Below are 14982 nucleotides of genomic sequence, written 5' to 3' on the forward strand. Positions count from 1 at the left end.
TGCCAAGATATATTTTGTTTTACTTGTACTAATGTATCACAACTTATGTGACGAGAGCACTAGTATTGAACTTTATTGAATAACACCAAAGATTGGTGTCATTCTGTACACTATGTAAACTTTTTAAACCGAGGGCCACGTTATCTAAATATTTAGTCTTTATTTACGGTTGCAGACCATTGAGTGTGAAATGTCAACATTTGTGTTTGCTTTTGTTAGCTTTTACCCAAATAAGATTCGCCAAATCACAATAAAGTAAAGGCGAAGTACACGGTGAGAACCTAATTTGGCCACAAAATACGAGGGTTGCGCGTTCAATATCGCACTACTTTAGTTTAAATTACTCATGTACTTTCGGGCAATACTAAAATTCGAAATGTCGTGTATATTCATGTGCATGGTTCCTTGGTACATCTTTGTCTTACACTATCTTTTACACTGATATTTGGCTAACACTCTTGGTACTAAAGATTAGAGTTACTTTTGGCGTAAACGTATCCATGCACATAAACATTTTATGTTCAAAAAACGCTAAAATATGCTATACATATTTTCTATAACAAAACATAATTGACGTTCATTTAAATCTATAAATATGACATACTATTTTCTAGTTGATTGGGCTCGCTATCATTAAGTAACAGGGAAAATTCCGACTTAACAAAACGCTAATATTTTTATGAATAAGATAATATGCTCAATTTACGATTATTTTATTTCAGTAACAAATGAAGCCGACATAAGTACGGATTACGGCTGTAAGAAATGCTGACTCGACAATTTCGCTAGATTAACCTTTAAATCCGGATATCTAATTAGGAAATGTAAGTATGACAAGTTTGGCTCTACCACACAGACAGAAAAGCGCGGGAAAGTTCACGAGTCCCCAGACGACCATTCCTTGTGGCAGCTTTACTTCTCTGTCGATTTTAGAACAATTGGATCATCGAATGTACTTTTTTCGTAAACAAGCAAACAATCCAACTGATATACAATTCTATTATAAAAAGAGAAACCCTTAAATTTCTGCCAACATGGCATAGTGATGCAAACACGATTTGAAGTAACATGTTCAATTGTTCATTGACGACTGTCCTAAATGCAAGCTACCATCCACGCCCAACCTCCTCACCCAAGCACCGGTGTAAATAGGAAATGTATCGTTTTCATGCTAACATAACCCGACTGTAATTTATGATTTAGGCATTTGATATATATTATATTATGGTGTTCTTTTAAATTGACAATGCTGTACATGTTGTATCAGAACTAATGCAAACCGTGACTACGGAATACTATAGTGGCTAATTACACTAGCCTGACACCGTGTTGCTGTTACACACGTAAGAATGTGTATGATGCTGAAACCTTTCCGTAGAAGTCTAACACCCCCCTCCACTATATTTATAATAATTTATATAGAAGGTATGAAGTGTATATTAACAATTAGACGTCAGACACCTGTGGTAGTAATATATTCAAGTAAATTTACTCAATTCTTTCGAATTTTCATATACATGTACATTTTGTCTACTTTTTCAAAACTTCCTTTTACTATCTAAGGTATGGAAGCCTTGGAGGGTCTCTTTTGAGTTTCGACTTATAGATTTATTTTACTATTTTCTTATGACTTTTGATTTATGACTTTTGATTTATGACTTTTGATTTTTGACTTATGGATTTTGTTATTTCCCACGTGCTTGCCATTATGATTATAATTTCCAAGGAAAATATGGTAGAATATGACAACGATTCCGACGAGGTAAGTTCATTTACCTAAGTTTCCTGGAGACTTATTTAAAAAACAAAATATGTTAGCTCATATGCAAGCACAGAATGTTATTCTTATATAAGCCTTTTAAATTGATTAAGAAAATAAAATACATTGCTTGCATTGCATTGCATTGCATTGCATTGAGTATCCATTTTTTATTTTGATTTCCGGAACATGGATATATAATCTCAAATTGACATACAGCGTATGAATCTAACGCTTTATTTTTTATATGGGTTCCAGTTTTAAATCCAAACCAGTCTCGCATTGTTGTTTGCTGCAGTTACAATCGGTTTTCACCCGTAGTTTATTCTTCGTCCATCTAATATTGAATATTGACCAAATTATAGGCCTTATTTTGACAAAGAAATTTGTGGTTAAGAAGTTTTCATGAAACATGGTATTTCAAAAACAATAAATCATACAACTTTGAAACTTAACACACTTGTTTAGAACACGCTCTAAGTTAGAAATCTCTGAATTGCATTGTTATCAAATTCAAATTTTTCGATTTTGAATTCTTGGTTTAGAATTTTCATGAAAAATGGTTTCTCAAACACTATTTATCGATTCCTTTGAAACTTTGAACACATATTAAGTGTTGACATCTAAGATCAATGACCAAGTTTCGTATGAGTGGCGCACAATTTGACATACTTATGCCCATTTTTAAAGCTAAAATGTTTTGTCAGATGGTTTATGAAATATTGTCCCATAAACCAGTTATGATATAATATTGAAACTTTATTCACTTGTTCAGTATCAATAGTTAACTTAGGTCACATAACAAGTACAAAGTACATGTTATTTGTATATAAACTTTTGTATACAGTTATGTATTAAGGATCTTTTTGTATTTCATTTTGTATATATATGTATTTCATTTCAATTGAGATAACACATACTTTTAATGTTTTCATTTAAATTCTAGTAAAGCTACCTGTAGGAAATTAGGAATTAAGGACGTGCTGTCGAATGGTTTCAACTACAAAGCAGTTGCAAGAGCATCAGCAATACATAGGAGCCAGTTTAGAAGACTAAGAAGTTTCATGGCAAAACAGCGTTCGTTCCGAGTGGAAAGTAGTACAGTTTAGCAAATGCAAAATGTCCAAACACTAGTGCTTTGGTTTTCTTCGTTATTGTCTATGGAAATATTCATACATTTTTGGAATACGAGCGTTACCATTTCACACTTGTTTCAGACGCTCGATAATTTTCAAGTTTTAACCCCACCACTTATTGTTGACGCTTTATTGGAAACACGCAGTGTCACGTCCCGCCACGTTTATTTTATACTGTCCGTACCTCCAATATGGTACAAATCTTGTATCGATATACAGGTCATGGTGAGACAGAGAAAAGTGTGAAAAATCATGAATTCATAATTCTGACTTTCATAATTTTCAGTATATGCCCATTGTAAATTTTAAAACTTAAAAGAAAGGTATCGAAATCAAGCTTTGGCGAGACAGAAAGAAACATACTTCTTGCTATCATAGCTACATTTTAGAAATTCCCCTTTGTTGTTGATTTTTTTCTTCTTTTATTCATACTTAGATTTTGTTAAACTCATAATTATCTCAAAAACTGTTGGAGGCATCAACTTGAATTTACTGGCGAGACAGAGTGCATTGTGTTGTTAACAAAACTTTTGATTATAACATTTAATCGTTCTTCTAAGTTAAACATTCCCTTTTTCGACATGCTGTGGGTTGGGGGTATGCTAATTGCGAAAGACTATGATATTTCCATTACATATAAAGTCGGCTATTCTTCGAAAAAAGAAAAAACGAACTTGTGGACGTTATTTAATATATACATTATACAAGGTAAACATTTTCTTAAAGTTAACTAGGAATTTTTTTGCTAGAGACTGTGTTTGTTTTTTTCGCTCTTTTGAACAAAATAACGCTTTGACAATGATTTTAAAAATCTTGACCTCAATAATAATAATAATACAGTCACTCTAGCGTTGCTAGTTTACCTAATTTATCTTATGTTTTCAAAAGCTTCGTTAGATCACTCATGATTGTCTTAGTTTTTCATCAGTAACGTATCAACGATATGTTGTTTTGTAGACATATTGCATGTATATATGTCTTCTGTGACGTAAATACTTGATGTTTTTGTTGATGGTAGTGTTTATTTTTAGCTGTTCTATAGTGTTAGCTTTTAAGTAAGGCATGTGTGCTATTTTAGAAAAAAAACTTACCTCTGTAATTATTATCTCTGTTTTTAAATTAAATAAAAATGAAGCTCAAATTCAGTTTGTTTTGCCTATCTAATACATTTGTTTTCTTATAAGACAACAATTTTGTTAAACAAAATAAAGCACGGTTGTAGAATAAAATTTTTTGTTATCTGTTTAAACGCATTTATTCCAAACAATTATTGATAGCTCTGCCAACTTGTCACGGTCAAGACCGTGAGGTTAAAACCTTTGGTAGTGTGGTCTCTCGGTAGAGGTATATTTAGGTAGTCTGTTGAGGGAGTTGGCTGGTTCCACACAGTTTACTTCTATAGTGATTGCTATTTTATTTCTACTTTGCTCATTTCAACCTCTTACTTATAATTTTAATGGAACACTATCTCTACATAGATAAATAAATTCTCTGTAACATTTAAATACTGTTTATTCCGGTGGGAAATTGCAAGTTTATTTTGGTTATAACAAAGTTACAATAACACAATAATAAATTGTCAACAAATGAGGAAAATGTCTTTTTATCATTCAGGACCAGATTTAATATGATAATGTAAATAAGTACAAGTTTGAAGTAGAAATCACAAGAGTTTAAAGTCATATTTGTGTCAAACCCGTTTTCTAAATTTTATTTTATACCTATAAATTTTCTTCCAACGTATTATGTTAGTGACAAATACGGAACCATATATGTAAATGCCGGATTATTTTTGACATTGGTTCCGATCTTAGCTGTGTCTTACGTAGCATTAGAAAACGGGAACCAAAATTATATGAGGCTATGCATTTTTCTACTTGCAACATTGGACAATTGATATCTCACTCAACCTTCGGTCTCACGAGATATCAATTTTCCACCACTGCTTGTAGCAAAATACAAAGCCTTAAAAAGCTACTACTACATAATATTCCGTACATATATCTTCTTTATTTTAATGTATTATAATGCCTAACGCTTGTACCCTCTTTAATAGTCAACACGGAAAAATAGCGTACCAGTCAACCGTGACTAACTTCAACAAGAAATTAAATAATCTATTTCAAGATGTAAAATGTTAATAAAAATTTGTAATAAAGCTACACATCTAGAAAATAGCTAAAAACTGTTTTATCTGAATAAAAATTCGTTATTTATCAAGAATAGTTTATTTACTTTAATACTTAATGCTGCATACGGCACTTATAAATGAATGTCCCGAATTAAAACTTCTATACATATGATTTCACACCAACAATTGATGTTGATTCTTCACGTAAAAACGATCAACTATGATAAAAACATATGAATGCAATAATTCTAATTTTAAACATCATATGACTTCAACACCACTCTCGGCTGATGTGCTCCCTTGCGTTTGGTGATTGTATCACAAATTTGCTTATTTTGCATTAATCTAAAATCAAGTAAACTAATGTTTATACCAAGGCAAAGAGTAACAGCAAATGGCAAAAGTTATAAGTCAAAAGATAAAAGTCATAAGTAAAAAGTGATAAATTATAAGTGAGAAGTCATAAGGCAAAACCTAAAAAAAACACGAGAAAATAAGTCAGCATTTATTACAAAGATCAATTACTGTTTTTGAAATAACAATCATATATATTCCTTTAAAATACCATAATACATCCTATAAAGTATGATTGCTATTTGTTGCGAATGAATAAGACGTTTGAATCTAATTACACATACTTAAAATAACACGTATAACTTAAATGTCACGGTACGAATTTATTCAGTAGATGATATGCAATCTCGGTGGGGACAGAGCTAGCCTGTAAGGGGTTCCGGGTTCGAATCCCGGTATGGCTGCATATCTTTTTCCCCCTGTGACATTTGGCATAGTGGGAAGTGTCCCTGCCAGTCACGCGGGAGACCGAGCTTTTATTCCTAGCCGGGCAGCCTTTTTGTAACCAGGTCTTGATAGAAGAGATACAACCAGAAGTCGATTCATATAGTGCAGTTAATCTCGTAATACGTATGCCAAAAACAAAAAGAAATACAGCATGTATTTTACGTAAAAAGTCACAAAATTGCACATACCTATATTGTGATGTAAAAACTTTACAAATTAATATTTACAGACTGCTGAGTTGGAAATCTTTAAAAGGACAATTAACTTGTACAATAAATGTGTTTAGATTTTTCTAGCTATATTAAGATGGAAAAATATACACGTTTTCTATTATTATATTTTTTTACAGATATTCATTGCCTAATTAATGCTAAACAAATCTAAGAGCAAATTACAATTATAACATTTTCAATGCTTTATATATTACAAACTAGCCGGTAAAAGCCGTCCATATTTCACAGAATGAATCAATATACTTCTTGAAAGATTTTAGCAAACTTTGATACAAGCCCTTTGACTAAATGTAATTTTAGTGTTTTTTTAAATTTAGAATGATATGATAAAAAAAATGTTCAAATTGGTGGGGTAGAGAAACATTACCATGCATATTTCAATCGTGTCGAGAATAGTCATGCATTCAACATGCATAGTTTATTACTAGAATGTTATTTTTTTGCATCTAAACAAACAACACTTGCAAAACATGTTTAAATGAGATTACAAGGATATTTTTTTAGACTTTCAATACATGTATTTCTTTTAAAAAGCCTTTTTAATGTATATGTTCTGAGTCATAATAATGCCTACAACTCCAAATCCGTACGGTAATTTTTGCTTAAATTTTGCATACAGGTGTCCTTTAGGTATACCACTAAACAATGTTGTCAATTTTACAATGCATTATAATGCAAATTAGAGTGGTTATAACTTAAATCATAATGTACAAATATATTGTAATTTGCTCAATATTTACAAACCAATATCTTAAAATAACTATATAATGAAAAGAAATCGTAGACTATCGTCTTTATGATTTTATAACATCATTTTTGGAACTTAACCTATAGTAACCTAGTATATATCAATAACACGAAAAAAAAATCAGTATTAGTCGTTTCAAAGCGTATTTATATTAAATCTATTCTCAAAATTAAATCTTTCAACTCGGTACACAGTTGTAGTGCTGAATCATCGTCCATTTTTTCTCGTAATGTACACCACCACTTCTCAATGCGTTGGTTTGATGTGCTTTTTCCAGCTACAAGGCTTCGAGTACCAACTATCGGATCTGTAAAATCGTGTCTGAAGTATTGCTACAATAGTAAAGCAATGCAGTTTTCCGTACCGACATCACAACCTAGTAATTGGGTAGGGGGACTTGATAATGTTCATAAAAGGTGTCTAAAAAAATCTTGCAATAAGGTGTGGGTCGTTATTTGAGTCCAAAACCTCTAACCATGTTATTTTTTCTCTTATACCCATTCACAGCACCATGGATATAAAATCCTTATGGTTTAAGTTTGTCTTAACCGTCCATATGTCATGGCGTAGTATACACGTCGACATAAGCGATGAGCTTTCCGCATCTCAATACCATCCGGATCAAGCGCTCTCATAATTTCCATGACGTCGTCTCCCTTGACGTACATGTGGTAATTCAGCATTAACCTACACCATATTGAACGGTAGTCTATGCGTTGTCCATTTGTTTGTATTTCTCTGTTTATAACATCAGACACAGTCTCAAAAGGAGTATATATTCCATTACGCCGTTTTAAATATAAGCGTTTAAAAAGTCTATTCACTGTACTAAATGACGTCGTAATGCCATGCTGTACCAGAAAGTACTCTATTATCAGCAGAGTTTTGTTTGTTATAGATGTTGAGGGTAGGTATCTTGACACGGTAGCTTTGGTAATGCTGAACAGTATAATGATGAGGACATGTGGATCAACATCAATGTTTTCATCCTCGTTACCTTTTGTCCAGTAGTTGTGTCTGAAATAAAAGTTTATCTTTTTATCTAAATCTTTATACATTCATATTATATAAAATGGGTAAATCTCTTAGCTCCGTTTTTTAAAGATTGATAGGTGCGAAAAAAATATTTTGCTAGTAGGATATTTTGTTCTAACTGGTTCTATATCTACGTTTATTCTTAAGTGTTCTTTTCTCAATTGTTAAAATATACAACAAAATTAGACATTGATGCTAAATGCAAATGGTGCTCGATTACAATTTTAAGTTAACTTTGTACTTGTGTGTATGAACATAGCACTTGCCGTTCTTTACTGATTCCGTGTTAGCTCAATAAAATGCTGAATTGCGATACATGTTTAATACTGTGCACCATGCCATTTTAAGACGTAAAACTTGTATTCCCTGTCTACTTGTAAAACAGTTATTTGTTTGTTACTCATGGACAGATTTTGTGATGAGGACAAAAAATGTATAAGCACTAATATAATGAACATATTTAGAACATAGAAGATTGTACAAAACACACAGTCACACTTGTGGAATTAAAGTCTGTGATATGTTACCACTATGGGATTATATCAAATAATATTAAATTCCCTCCTTAACACATCCTCTCCTCCATGACAAATCTGAATGAAATTATTTAAAACGTTTAAAAACATACCTGAAACCAAAGTTGCTGCTTTCAGCTTCTAGAGCACGTGTAAAATGGGTTAGCCAAAAGTCATAAGACGTAAGTCACAAATCAAAAGTCAAAAGTCGAAAGTCAAAAGTAAAATATCCGTAAGTCGAAACTCAAAAGTGACCCTCCAAGGCTTCCATACTAAGGTGCTTTTGCACAAGAGACCAAAATATATGTTTAAATCTAATGCGCTTTGACAGTTTAACATTACGTTTCTTGATGTGTTTCATGTTCCAAAGACAAACACGGCCGTCTTATTTCAATCTTTAAGGCAATTAAATCCATTTGGGAACTGTTATACAAATATTGGACACGCAAAAACGTGTTTTCCTTAGTGTCACTTACAATAAAATATAAAATAGTATATGTCTACAAAAAGCGTGAAGGCATTTACTTACCAAAGAGGTGACAAGAAGATTTTGACAACACGAAAATGTAAAAATCTTTTTATGCTAAGTAAAATTGGAAATATCCATGTTTTACAATATTATGATAGGCGGGCTAAGTGTTTTAAAAGACATTTATAGCGTGTATTTATGCCTCTAGAGAGTAAAACATAAATTAGTTTTGTATTAAATAAGTATGTTTTTAAAGTTTACGATTAGTTTGGTTTCCTTTAATTTACGACTTTCTATCATGAAGTCTCAACTCCGTGATTAGTTTTGAATGTTAGTTCCAGAAAAAAAGGCAGCTGTGGAAATGATTTTTGCGCGTTTTTCTTTTATTGATAGATATAAGTTCTGAATAAAAATTGTTATAAACATCCTGTAACTGGTACCTAGACGTGACTTGTCAAGAAGAGAAATTAAACGAAAAAAAACGTTTCTGATGTAATTACGTAACAACTACGAATATTATGATACGGTATTTTAGTGCTTGAGAATTCAGAAAATCTCACATTCAGTGACCTAATTTTAGTGCTTTAGAAAAAAATTATAATTGGAAAAATCTCAGTTTCAGTGGTCAAATTTTAGTGCTTGAGTAAGAACATCTCACCTTCAATGGCCAAATTTTAGTGCTTGACAAAAAAAATCATTACTGGAAATCTCAATTTCAGTGGCCAAATTTTAGTGCTCGATAATAAAATCGTTTTACGAACATGTCACTTTTAGTGGTAAAATTTTAATTCTTGAGAAAAAATATTGTAAATCTCAATTTCGAGGCCAATTTTACCGCTTGTGAAAAAAATCATTATTTGGAAATCTCAATAACAGTGGCCAATTTAAGTGCTTCGGGGTAAATGTGTAATAAAAACATATTGCCTTCTAATTTTAGTACGTGAGAATAAATTTGTACTAGGAACATCTTGCCTTCGATGGCCTAAAACTCATTAAAACAAAATACTTCAGACATATAACTTAACAGTCGTCAATCAAATGAATTTATCTTTTAATACGTCCATAGTATTCAGTACGAGGACTCGTTCTCTAACTTTGTTTAACAGAACACTCTTGGCTCATAATATAGATATATTACTTATATAGTAATTTAATATTAAACTGTTAATCGTATATAAAAACTTGACTTTAATACAATACTGTTTATCCGGTTATTTGAAGATAGTTGAAGGCTAGACTTTTTGTAGATGTGTTTCTTATTGTTATTATTATTATCAAGACATTTATCATCATCATCATCATCATCATCATCATCATCATCATCATCATCATCATCATCATCATCATCATCATCATCATCATCATCAATATCATCATTATCGTCATCGTCATCGTCATCGCCATCATCATTATCATCGTCATCATTATCATCGTCGTCGTCGTCATCATCATCATCATCATCATCATCGTCATCGTCATCATCATCATTATCATCATCAGCATCATCATCATCATCATGACAATCATCATTATCATCAGCGGCAACAGCAGTATCAACAGCAATGACAATAGGAGTTGCAGTAGCTGTAGCAACAACAGTAGCACTTTTAAGCAGTGGCAGTTGACTTGTAGCAACAGAAGCAGCAATAACATTAGTAGTCAAAGAAGCAACAGCACAAAAGTCAGTAGATACAAAAACAACAGCAGCAGCAGTAGCAGTATCGACAACAAACAGCAACAACAAAAACAGAAGCAACAATAACAATAGCTGCAACAGAAAAAGTACTGTAAACAATAGCAAATGTACCAGTAGTAGTATGGGCAGTCTGTATCTTACAAGCTATTATAAAACAGTGCTTGTATCATATGCACTGGAAAAAGTAAAAGGAAGAAGCGGTCGTGTTTAATTTGAGAGCGTTACAATAATTTCTTGTTTAGGAGACCATCAACTGGCTGCACACTTTGCATGTGTTGATTTGAGCAAAGTCCCGCCCACAAGAAATGTTCGGGAGCTAACTGCTTACTGCTTACATTATAAAACATATTTGTTCTAAAATTAAAGCTGCATGCCTCCAGATAAGCCAAAATATGTCAACAAAACATCTTTAGAAGGATGTTTTAAGATTTGAAGAAAAGTAAAAAGATTGAGGCAATAACTTGCATGTTATGTGTAATTAATGACCGATCGATTTGTTTTCGTGTTTATCACTATATTTCTACTGCGTTACTTACGCAACGAGGGCTATATTTGCATATTTTGATCTGCCTTTTATTTGGGTAATTTGTGTAAATTAGTATTTCTGTTCGCTTCACAATAATTTACATTTAAATGTATTTTCAATATTTTCTTGACAATAAGCATGAATCTGGAGGCAAACTGCTTTAATATTAAACGATTACACTTTAAAAGATACTGTTTTGTTTTTTTTAAACTTTTATTAATGGGAATGATAAACATATAATAATTAAGAACAAGCCTTCATTCGTGACATGTTAGGTACATTATTTGTTTTTGCCAAAATATCTACCTGGGTATATCGGATATTACATCAAAGGCGAACCATTTAGACAGATTCAACTGACCTTTGTCCTCTTTGGCGACAAAGACCACTGGAATTTAGTAGGAATGGTTAAAATTAACACGAATCTTAAAAATTCGAAAACAATATCTTATATCAATGATAATGAAAAAAATAATATGAACGTGTTTGAAGTAGGAATTCATTTCGTATTAATTGGCATATTTTGTAGTTTAAAAGTCACGTGTCATCTTCATAAACTAGTAACATTACATACTTATTAAAGAAGAAAAAAGCGGCACACATTCAGATGACAACACTAAATCTTTAAAAATGAAATATAAGGGAAAATATATTTATTGTTTAAATAATGTATAAATGCAAAATAAATAATCAAAATAAATAAATAAATTAATATAAAAATAAATAAATAAATGATGGGTATATAAATTTTGAAGTTTAAAGCGTACATTAACCTGTGAGGGCTTTAAATGTCCAAGATATTATCACTAATTAAGGCTGTTTTTGCTGACCTAGGGCCGCGCCGTCATTCGAAACATCTCCGCATGCTTAAACGCGCTTCACTTGGCATTAATTAGGATCTAATTAGAAGCGCATCTTCAGGAAACGCAGTTTTCAGGTGTGGTTGTAGGCCTACTGAAGCACGGTACCGTTGCGTCGCCATGTGGTGTAGGCCTACTAAAGCACAGCACCGTTGCGTCGCCATGTGGTATGGAACCGTCACTGCCGTCTCTGCGACGAACAAGCTCTAAGGAGACCATATAAAATTTTTTATATTGGTTCACTCTCCATAAACAAAAATCATAGTGGCTACGTTTAGAAAATAAATAGTCCGGCGCAGTAATCTATCCAAAAAAAATGTTTTCGCGTAGTAATACGTCGAATTCTAAATATTTCTCAAAATTTATTATAAAATTACACGGTCGAGAGTAACGTTTATTCCTTCTCACAGATTCTCGGAATATAAAATGTTATTCATAGCTTAATGGGATATTTACCAATAAAAAATAGCAAAGAATGCGATTATTAATTAAAATTAATGCGTTTTATTCTTTCAAGTCAGACAAAAACGGTAAATTAACTAGATATATCATTCTGTAACACATATGTTATTCTGATAAGAAGATAGGAAAACGTTGCATCCTGTCTAGAGACATTATGATTAAAGCAGAAGACAGGTAGAATGGAATCACCACGTGCACAATACTTTTGGCGGGAATAGGGAAAAAAGTTCTAAAAATGAAATTATTGCATTTCTGGTTCCAGTTCGATAAGGTCTAGCACATGTTTCTTACATTGTTGTCTATCATATATTAGCCAGAGAATACCTGAACATTGTTCATGGAATATATCCCAACGGGATATTGGTGTCATAAGTTTAGAAGACAGTCTTGGGGGTGAAGAAACGAAGAATTTTTTTTGAATCGCGATAGAATGAGGACGCGTGAAGGTCCACGAAAAAAAGCTGTACAAAATAACTACCATATGTTCGGTTATATGATCATGACGAACGAAATACGACAATAATGACAAAGGAGATACAACCATATAAACTGACTTATAGCAATGGAGGATATACGACAATATATATATGAGCCGCGTCACGACAAAACCAACATAATGGGTTTGCGACCAGCATGGATCCAGACCAGCCTGCGTATCCGCGCAGTCTGATCAGGATCCATGCCTGTTCGCTTACAAACACTATAACAAGTAGAGAAACTGATAGCGAACAGCATGGATCCTGATCAGACTGCGCGGATGCGCAGGCTGGTCTGGATCCATGCTGGTCGCAAACCCATTATGTTGGTTTTGTCATGACGCGGCTCATATGTTTTTGTAGCAATGACGAAGGAGGTGGAACCATATAATATTATATGGTTTTGTAGCAATGGAGGAGATACGACACTATAATTATATGGCTATGTAGCAATGACAAAGGAGATACAACCATATAAACTAATTTGTAGCAATGGAGGAGATACGACCATATATATATATATATATATATATATATATATATATATATATATATATATGTTTTTGTAGAAATGACGAAGGAGGTGGAACTATATAATATTATATGGTTTTGTAGCAATGGAGGAGATACGACCATATAATTATATGGCTATGTAGCAATGACAAAGGAGATACAACCATATAAACTAATTTGTAGCAATGGAGGAGATACGACCATTTGTATATGTTTTTGTAGCAATGACGAAGGAGGTGGAACCATATAATATTATATGGTTTTGTAGCAATGGAGGAGATACGACCATATAATTATATGGCTATGTAGCAATGACAAAGGAGATACAACCATATAAACTAATTTGTAGCAATGGAGGAGATACGACCATATATATATGTTTTTGTAGCAACGACGAAGGAGGTGGAACCATATAATATTATATGGTTTTGTAGCAATGGAGGAGATACGACCATATACATATGACTTTGTAGCAATGGCGAAGGACATACGACCATATATATGGTTTTGTAGCAATGGAGGAGATACGACCATATATATGGTTGTGTACCAATGGAGGAGATACGACCATATATATGGTTTTGTTGAAATGGAGGAGATACGACTATATATATGGTTTTGTTGAAATGGAGGAGATACGACTATATATATGGTTTTGTTGAAATGGAGGATATACGACCATATATATGGTTTTGTAGCAATGGAGGAGATACGACCATATATATGGTTTTGTAGCAATGGAGGAGATACGACTATATATATGGTTTTGTTGAAATGGAGGAGATACGACCATATATATGGTTTTGCAGCAATGGAGGATATACGACTATATATATGGTTTGTTGAAATGGAGGATATACGACCATATATATGGTTTTGTTGAAATGGAGGAGATACGACTATATATATGGTTTTGTTGAAATGGAGGAGATACGACCATATATATGGTTTTGTTGAAATGGAGGATATACGACCATATATATGGTTTTGTTGAAATGGAGGATATACGACCATATATATGGTTTTGTTGAAATGGAGGAGATACGACCATATATATGGTTTTGTTGAAATGGAGGAGATACGACCATATATATGGTTTTGTTGAAATGGAGGAGATACGACCATATATATGGTTTTGTTGAAATGGAGGAGATACGACCATATATATGGTTTTGTTGAAATGGAGGATATACGACCATATATATGGTTTTGTTGAAATGGAGGATATACGACCATATATATGGTTTTGTTGAAATGGAGGATATACGACCATATATATGGTTTTGTTGAAATGGAGGATATACGACCATATATATTGGTTTTGTTGAAATGGAGGATATACGACCATATATATGGTTTTGTTGAAATGGAGGAGATACGACTATATATATGGTTTTGTTGAAATGGAGGATATACGACCATATATATGGTTTTGTTGAAATGGAGGATATACGGCCATATATATGGTTTTGTTGAAATGGAGGAGATACGACCATATATATGGTTTTGTTGAAATGGAGGAGATACGACCATATATATGGTTTTGTTGAAATGGAGGATATACGACCATATATATGGTTTTGTTGAAATGGAGGAGATACGACCATATATATGGTTTTGTT

The sequence above is a fragment of the Ruditapes philippinarum genome, unplaced genomic scaffold, assembly GCF_026571515.1.
Source record: "Ruditapes philippinarum isolate M1 unplaced genomic scaffold, ASM2657151v2 ctg4742_1_1_1_1, whole genome shotgun sequence".
NCBI lineage: Eukaryota > Metazoa > Mollusca > Bivalvia > Venerida > Veneridae > Ruditapes > Ruditapes philippinarum.